General features: G+C 36.0%; 1 protein-coding gene across 2 annotated transcripts in view; it reads right to left on the reverse strand.

Moving 5' to 3' along the window:
- The window catches only part of EYA2 (EYA transcriptional coactivator and phosphatase 2), a 172,817-nt gene extending 166,911 nt beyond the window's left edge, over positions 1-5,906 (reverse strand). Inside the window, exon 1 of one of the 2 annotated variants that reach the window (XM_075011582.1) lies at positions 5,798-5,906. The gene's annotated coding sequence lies outside the window, so the exon portion shown is untranslated. The remainder of the gene's footprint in view (positions 1-5,797) is intronic. The other variant, XM_075011580.1, reaches the window with a different exon arrangement.
- Positions 5,907-8,062: the final 2,156 nt, after the last annotated feature.

Here is an 8,062-nt window from a genome sequence, read left to right on the forward strand (position 1 = left end):
TGTAATTTTTTCTCAATAAATCATAACTGCCCCTTTAACGTGTGCTAGGTAAATGAGGGAATAACAGAGTGTGTTTATTGAAGAGTCACAAACCTCCCATCTGGAATACTTTCAAAATGCCTAATTTCTGTTATGGAGTGCACGTTGCTCCAAGCTGCAAAGATCCATAATGCAGTACTTCCAGCTCAGAGGAATATAGAACATAAGTGGAAAACACTAGTGCCTTTAGTCTGCTCTCTTTTCAGGTCATAATGTGGTAGCTGATGGACTGCTTTGATAAAGATGGAAAATCAATTGCAGGGACTCCTGTCTAGGCCCTTCGTGTCCAACCAGTTCTGAAGCTTGGTGGCTACTGCTTTAATGAGCTAGCCATGTTGTTCTGGAAAATATATTTATTCAAGCCAACTAGCCACACTCCACTGGCCGAAGTGGCTAGTATATTGAACACCACAGGTCTAGGCCATATCTCCTTATTAAGAATGGGAGTAGCCCATATCCTTGTCATATATCACCAACTGGTAAATTTGGCCTTCAGATGACTCTTGGGGTCACACTTGTCACAAAAACTAATAAGTCTGTGAGATTTATAATTTGAGAGCTATGCTCTGCAGTAGATTTTCTAAGCTCTGTTTCTCCAGGATAACTTTTTTTTTTTTTTTAAATTACTTCTGGTAAAATGTTTCCTTTTCATTTGGTGCTCAAGCAGGTGATGTGTGCAATTCCCCTATTGTTGTTAACAAACAACTTTTCATGTTTTAGTTTTTATTTTTTTAAATTCTATTGTCAACTTTCACTAATAACTGCTTAATAATGTATTGAGTGACCAAGCAGGAGACTGGGCTTTGTGTATTTTTACAGTGGAGGGGAAAAAAAAAACCAAATGTGTGCTCTACACAATACAGTTCAGCCCCGATTCAGGAGAGTTGCTCATCTGCTATGTTGTCAAGAAAATAATTTTGAATTTGTTCTTTTTAAGAGCCCAGTTGCAGGAGGCAGTGTGATAAGATCTAGCTGGCTTAGGCTACTTACATACTTGTGCTGGCTTGGAATTGGGATCCTTGAAAATATATATTTGAGTACCATCTGCTGTTCAAAGAATAGTTGTTTGCATGTGGCCTGTAAATTCAGTTTAGACTGTTATAGTAGGTTGTCTTTACATCTTCAAAATGCAGTACAAATATTAATTAATGAATCCCCACATCATCTCTGTAAGGCTTTGACTATCCTCCATGAATAGGTGGAGAAATGAAGACAAAGCAGTGAAGTGACCATTAACCAAGTTCACTACTCCAGCCGACTTTCATATCAGTTTTTGTTGTTTGTTTATTTCTTCAAGTAAATTATAAAACAATACAATCTGGAAATGGACAAATACAGCCCCTGTATGTTCTTCATTCATCCACTCAGTGTTTTGTGCTAGAGATGAGTGAACAAATATGGAGAAAATGAAAGCAAACCCAAAATCCAGGCTTAAGGCAAGTTTTTCAAAACAAGCAATTGTGTGTAACTGCACACCTAATCTGTGTATGCACACTCAATAACCAAATATGCAAACAACCAATGTGGGTTGTCTTGTGCATTTGGCATGTTTGAAATCTGCTCAGCAGCATTTAATGTGGCTCATAAGAGTTCGCTTCATATCTTTTCTTGTTATCAAGAGTCTCTGTTAATTTCTAGTTTGGATCAGAAGAGGAAGTGCCAAAATACAAATCAAAAGGTTGTTCTCATGATATTTACATTCAAGCTGACAAGGAGCATGGATAAGAGAAATCCCACAAGGGAAAAACTGTTTTTGCAAAACTTCTAACTCAATATATAGAAAAAAAATTGGGAAAGCACCAAATGACACCGATACTTGAATATTTCTTCATACCAGACAGTAGCCTTGATTTTGAAGACACTTCAACTTGCTGAAGTTACTCACTGAAGTTCTGCATGTGCATAAGTGTTTGTTGTGCCCAGAGGTCACATAACACTTTTTGACTTTCGCCTTTTACTGAGATGCATTGATAAAACACTCCTTATACAGTGCCCGCTTAACTTTTTTTAATGTGTTCACAATTCCAGCTTCTTTTGTTGCCCTTGCTAGTGTGTGGGAAATGTTTCCGATGTAGCATTTTTAACAGCTTAAAATGGGAAATCCAGCAACTGATTCTGCAGTTAGATTTCACGAGCCACTCTTTATATATTTGAAATGTTGTTGATTATAAGATAAACTTGCAGTGGTATGGTATGCCGATACTGTATAGATCAGAAATAATGAGTACATTACAAACAGCAGGTTACACTTCAAACCAGTTGGTTCACCCCGTTCAAGACCATTCATCATTTTTATTATTCTAAGGGACTGGAAAGGCTTAGAAACTTTCCTAGGAAGCGGTATGGGTTCTGAACAGCTGCACCACAGTTCTTACTCCCATTAGAGTCTGGATAGAGCATTGATTTGCAGTAAATGTTTTCGGCAGCCAGGAAGTCTTGAAACTAGCAAACTCCCTCTTACAAGATTTTTACTTCTGAAATAAAAAATAAAAAAATGCTACTTATTCTGATTTAGATAATCACTGTGGGCCTCATACACCACTGCATCACACCATAAAACTGGAGTATCGCAGGGGTGTAGTTAATAGGGATCAGACACTATTAGGGTCATTGCAGAGGGCATGCTTGCTATTGATGTAAGGGTTTTTGCAGCTTTGTAAAAGGGCATTCTGTAAGAGGAACAAACTTTTTGTATTTTATTCTTTATATATATATATACACTAAACAATGCACTATTTAGGAAAATAGCAACATAGACATGCCAATCTAGATTTTCAAAATAATATGAACAAAACTTAAAAAATGTGCATACAAGCAGACAAGTATCAGAGCTTTATGCACAATCACGATAATTGCACATGCAAGTTATGCATGTAGTTTTTACATATGTAGTTCTGAAAGCAGTTTTAGCATTGTGTATGCAGAAGGACAGCAGAGCACTTAACCAGTGGTATGTATGCCTCCAAATGATATTCAAACTCTCCACAGATCATTGGCAAAACACAACCCCCTCTGTTCGTAACACTGCACAACAGTTTAGGACAGTGTTTCTCAAACTAATATGGCCACAGAACACTTTTGGGCTTAGAAAATATTGGCGGAACACATACATGCTGGCCATGGGAGGGCAAGGTGGGGGGTCATACCAAAAATTGCCACATGTAATGCTTAAAAGTTGACTTAAGAGAGTTTTTTAGATGTCTTATTTTACAAAGAACAGAAAGTAAGAAGAGAAAATCATCTCAATGAACAACTGTCTTTCTGATAGGATGACGGTTAGCAACCCTATAATTAAGTATAAAAACTAAAAATTAAGTACAAACCCAAAACATCAATATAACAGCTGAAAGAAGGATGTCATTCTTTTGTACAAAAATGGAAAACACAAAATTGTTCGAAAAAGGACTGTCCTTCTGTAAAGCTTAAAAAACTTTTTAATGAAAAACAAACACAAAACAAATTAGGTACAGAAAAAAATAAAATTTTGTGTTTTTATAAAATTGTTATTTTTACAGAAGACTACTGGAAAATAAAAATAACATTTGATAGTTTTTCTTAATGTGAAGAGTGTTTTTGTATCTGTTTTGGCAGGAGTCATATAAGAACAATTATACTAATATGAATGTGTTATAAATATTAGTATACCTGCAATCTAAATACTATTCAAATACCTTAGCATTTTTGATACATACACACATAATTTCTTATTTAATTTTTTAGAAGGAAAATTATTGCTAGCATCAAAATTTTTTCACACAACACCTAGTCACATCGCACGGAACACCGGTGTTCCACAGAACACAGTTTGGGAAACACTGGTTTAGGAAAAGTATAGAACGGAGAGGCTACATCTACATTACAGCGATCTTTTGAAGTAAGTCCTTATGGAAGATTTCTTCCCCCAAAAAAAACTTATTTCAAGAGAGCATGTCCACACACAAAAAAGCAGATCAAAAGCTTGATCCGCTCTTTTGATAGCGTCCACACAGCCCCGGCTCTTTCAAAAGAACGGGCCAGGAATTAAAAAATCCAGCATTATGAGGACTTTTTTTCAAAAGAAGGGCCTGTGGAGCTTCTACATATGCTTTTTTTCGAAAGAAGATGCTCTTTCTGATCTGGGAGTGGAATAGGGCTTCCAGAAGAAGAGCTGCATTTTTAAAATTTCAGAGTATATTTTCTATGTAGATGTGCAGAGTGTTCCTTCGAAAATGGGCCAGATTTTCGGAGAGAACTTGCTAGCATAGATGCAGCCAGAGATTTTAACATTTTCAAAAGATAATTTTCTTATGGAAAGTATACTTTCTTTTACAGTATATTCAGAGAGAAATGTCAGTTTGAATTAAATTTTCCAGTACAGTGATCAGAAATTACAAAGTCAAAATTTTACAAATTACAAAGTCATTTTAAGTCAAAATTTTACCAGTGAAAATAAGAATGCATGTGTAAGTTGGGAATAACCTACTTTTAACTCCAATTTTTACTGGGAAAAAAATCTCTTAATTGACTAAAAAAAGATAATTTTTTTTTCTCCAGTCCTTTCTCATACACTTTTATATCTTTGCTTTCATGCTTTTTTATTTTGGGGTGGGAAGAAATGGGGTGGGTCAATAAAAAGGTGAAAAGAAAAAAACCTCCAAAATCACCATTGCAAAAAATTTAAAAAAAAGTTCCCAAAAATTGAAATGACATTTATATTGAAGTGAAATAAAATAACATTTTGGGACAAACCAACAACATTACTTTTGAACTGTCTTTTGAAGTGAAATGAAATGACAATTTTTGTTTAGGTTCTATATGAAAATTCCTATGGAAAATGTCATACATTTTTGGTCAGAAACTTTTGAAAAAAAATTCTTTGAGAAAAATTTCAGGTTTCTAATCATATCTACTAGTGAAGTAGAAAGCCTTATCCAACAGAAACAAGAAGAAAAGTAAGGTCTGTTCAAGGTCTAGTTGGAAAAACGGAAAAATTTTTGGTATTTGACATTTTCAGTGCCATAAAGATCCTCGTGTGGAAAATGTATGAAGTAAGGTAAATTAAATGGAGCATTTACTCGTGGGCTTTAAGGTCATTTGTCAAATATACAATATAAAAAAGGATAAGATTCCTAAATCAATGATGAGGTTAAATTCAATATTGACATGTGTGATTCAATTTGAGTGTCATAATATTTGATATTACTCCTATGGAATCAAGTCATTCCATACAAATTTCCCCTTTTTATTTTTAAATAAAAGTAAAGTAAGTTTCTGGCACTCGTAGCTGCAAAGAAAACTTGAAGGTTAACCCCATAGGCTCAAAAATAAGAAGGCTAAAAAAGAAAATATGTTATTTTAAAAACCACATTTGTAAAGCAGATCTCCCTTTTTTGGGGTATCCGAATTATCCTGATTTTACAGTTGTGGTTAGCAACACTATTTATGGAATATGTGCATTTTATGTGTAAAGAGACCGATAAGTTTCTCTCTGCTTATGTCCTTGTTGTTTGTTTTATGATAGCACCTAGAGCCACTACCATAGATCAGAGCTGCTGTTTTTGAGACATATTAAAAAAAGAGTAATTGCCTCAAAGATCTTATAATTTAAATGCACAATACAGACGATACTAGAGAGGAAGCAGGCATTCTCTCTCGTCTTTTAAGAGCCTGAGAAATTAATACAGAGGATATGAGGGTTGCGTGGCCTTTGGGTATGTTTTCTGGATTGTGCAGAAAAACCATTCCCTGAAAATTGCCAGTTAGAAAATAATCTTGATACCTTGACAGTTTTCCGCTGAGGCATGTATAACCTCCAAAGTTGCCGTTCTTCCGTAGCTTTTGGGATGAACTTTACTTTCATCACAGAGGGCTTTCTCCTTCTATTTGTAAAGGGCTTTCTCTGCCAAGCAAAGCAAGTGTTTTTCTCAAGTGCAGTTTTCTGAAGGCACTGAGGCATGTTGAATAGTAATTTGTTACCTCCGGCTGTATGTGTCCTGTACTAAAAATGACAAGATGGGAATCTGCAGTGGTGGGGGTGAGAGTGCATTTTGGAAAGGTTGTGCTGGGAAAGGAGAACAGGTTGTGGTTAATCTCATTCATACGCTGCAGATAAGGAAGGCACTACCTTTTTTATTTTCTTGGCAGGCTCAAATCCTATCTGTCTATCAACAGTAACAATTGTTTCTAAGTCAAGAGCGCTGTGATTAAAAATGATCTGGCTGGAAAGGCTGAGGAGAAATGCACAAGAAAAAGGCCCTCATGTGGGAGCTTCTAAGGAGAGACTGTCTGTTCAGCATATAGGCCAGTCAAAATATGCTTTCTGGCAGAGACATTAATAAATAGACCAGCTTCAATAGATGGAGATTTAAGGGCAAAAGACTGTAATGTTGTTCTAAAATTCTTTTGGGCTGGAACTTAAATCCAATTTTAATGAGGTCACAGTAGAACATTAATTTATTTTCTATCTTCTCAACAATATCTTCTTTGTTAAGCATGAAGATTGGAAAGAGATTTTTTTCATGCTGTGTGCTTAAAACCATGCACGAGCCACCTCCTCTTCTCTCATTTCCTGAGTACAACGCCACGTGATATCCCTTACTTGACTACATAAATACATAGCATCCACAAGTGCCATGTACAATTGACAAGTCTCCACCTTTCTGCTTCCCTTTGTATCAGATGTCAACAATTAAATAAAGGCACTAATTTTGCAGAGGAAATACAAAACTGCGGAGTGACAACCAAATGGATATAATGGGATTTATAGTGGAATAATCTCCAGTGGAAGTGTTGGAAGCCCCATCATTCAAAAACGTTAGCACTCTGGCCAACTCCCATGATTTTATTATGATATTAGGTGTTTTTCTTTAAAACTCCAGCTCCTTGATTCCAGTGGTTATGTGGGATTTCAGTTCAATTGCCATACACCAAAAAAAGTCTTTTTATCTCTTGTAGAGAAGAGCTTTAAAATCGCAAATCCTCAAGATAATGAGACTAGCAAAAAGGATCCATAATTAATTATTTTTAAAATATGATGATTTTTGAACCCTTAAATTTGACAATACTGAGACAACCCACAGATAAAATGCTTTCAGGAGCACCTCTCAACTGTATGGGGTAGTTCGTATAGACTTGGTAAGTTCTTTGCATTTCTTATGCCTATGATCCTCTAAACATGTATAAATCTATGGTGTACAGCCTCTATTTGGTCTTTTGTGTGCAAGTCAGGAAGTGCAGTACACTGTTTGTGTAAGCCTTGGACTGAGTGTGTGTCTTGATTTCAGCATTGTCACAACCATGGTGTGAATGTTACCATATTTCCATACACATCTTGAGTCCCATTCTTCGAGTCCTGATGAACTGTGAAAGTGCTGCTCATCAAAAGACCAGTTTGTTTAGCATCATTGGGCCTAGCAACAGAAGACAGCTGTTTGCACATACTATACTGTCAAACTTTTGTCATAAGTAGTATTAACAACCCAGTGAACCTAAAATCTAGTCTTGCTTGGTCCAGAACCAAGAGAGAAGATGGAGAATAGTTGAGGCGATTGCAATTAGTGCAAAACAAGAAAACTATGGGATAGATGTTGTCTGGTGCCTCACACTTTTAGGAGGACTTGCATCATGTACAGACAGGTGTGTTTTACTACAAATCCTAATGTTCACCTCGATTCCAAAGTGAAATGAGTGTGAGTTAATAGTGGATATCAAGAAGAAACCAGTGATATATTATATTATCCAAAATAGATGATGTTCCACACAAACATGATCTCACTGTTGTATCCACTACTAATAATTTGTATTCTTCATTGCTATAGACCAGACTCGTCCATTTGCTGTTGATGATTTTTCATTAATTGCAGCAGCCTTAGTATAATCTTTTTCTACATGGGTGTTTCAAAGATTCTAGAATTGATTAGAGTTAACCTTTAGAGGCTGTTCTGCAAGCAAATTTAACTAATAGTCTTAAAGACACTTCTCTGATGGTCACCCTCAGTTGGTACAAGGGGCAAGTGGTCAGTGTGTCACTGGTTGCCTGCCATCT

The sequence above is a fragment of the Carettochelys insculpta genome, chromosome 17 (assembly GCF_033958435.1).
Source record: "Carettochelys insculpta isolate YL-2023 chromosome 17, ASM3395843v1, whole genome shotgun sequence".
NCBI lineage: Eukaryota > Metazoa > Chordata > Testudines > Carettochelyidae > Carettochelys > Carettochelys insculpta.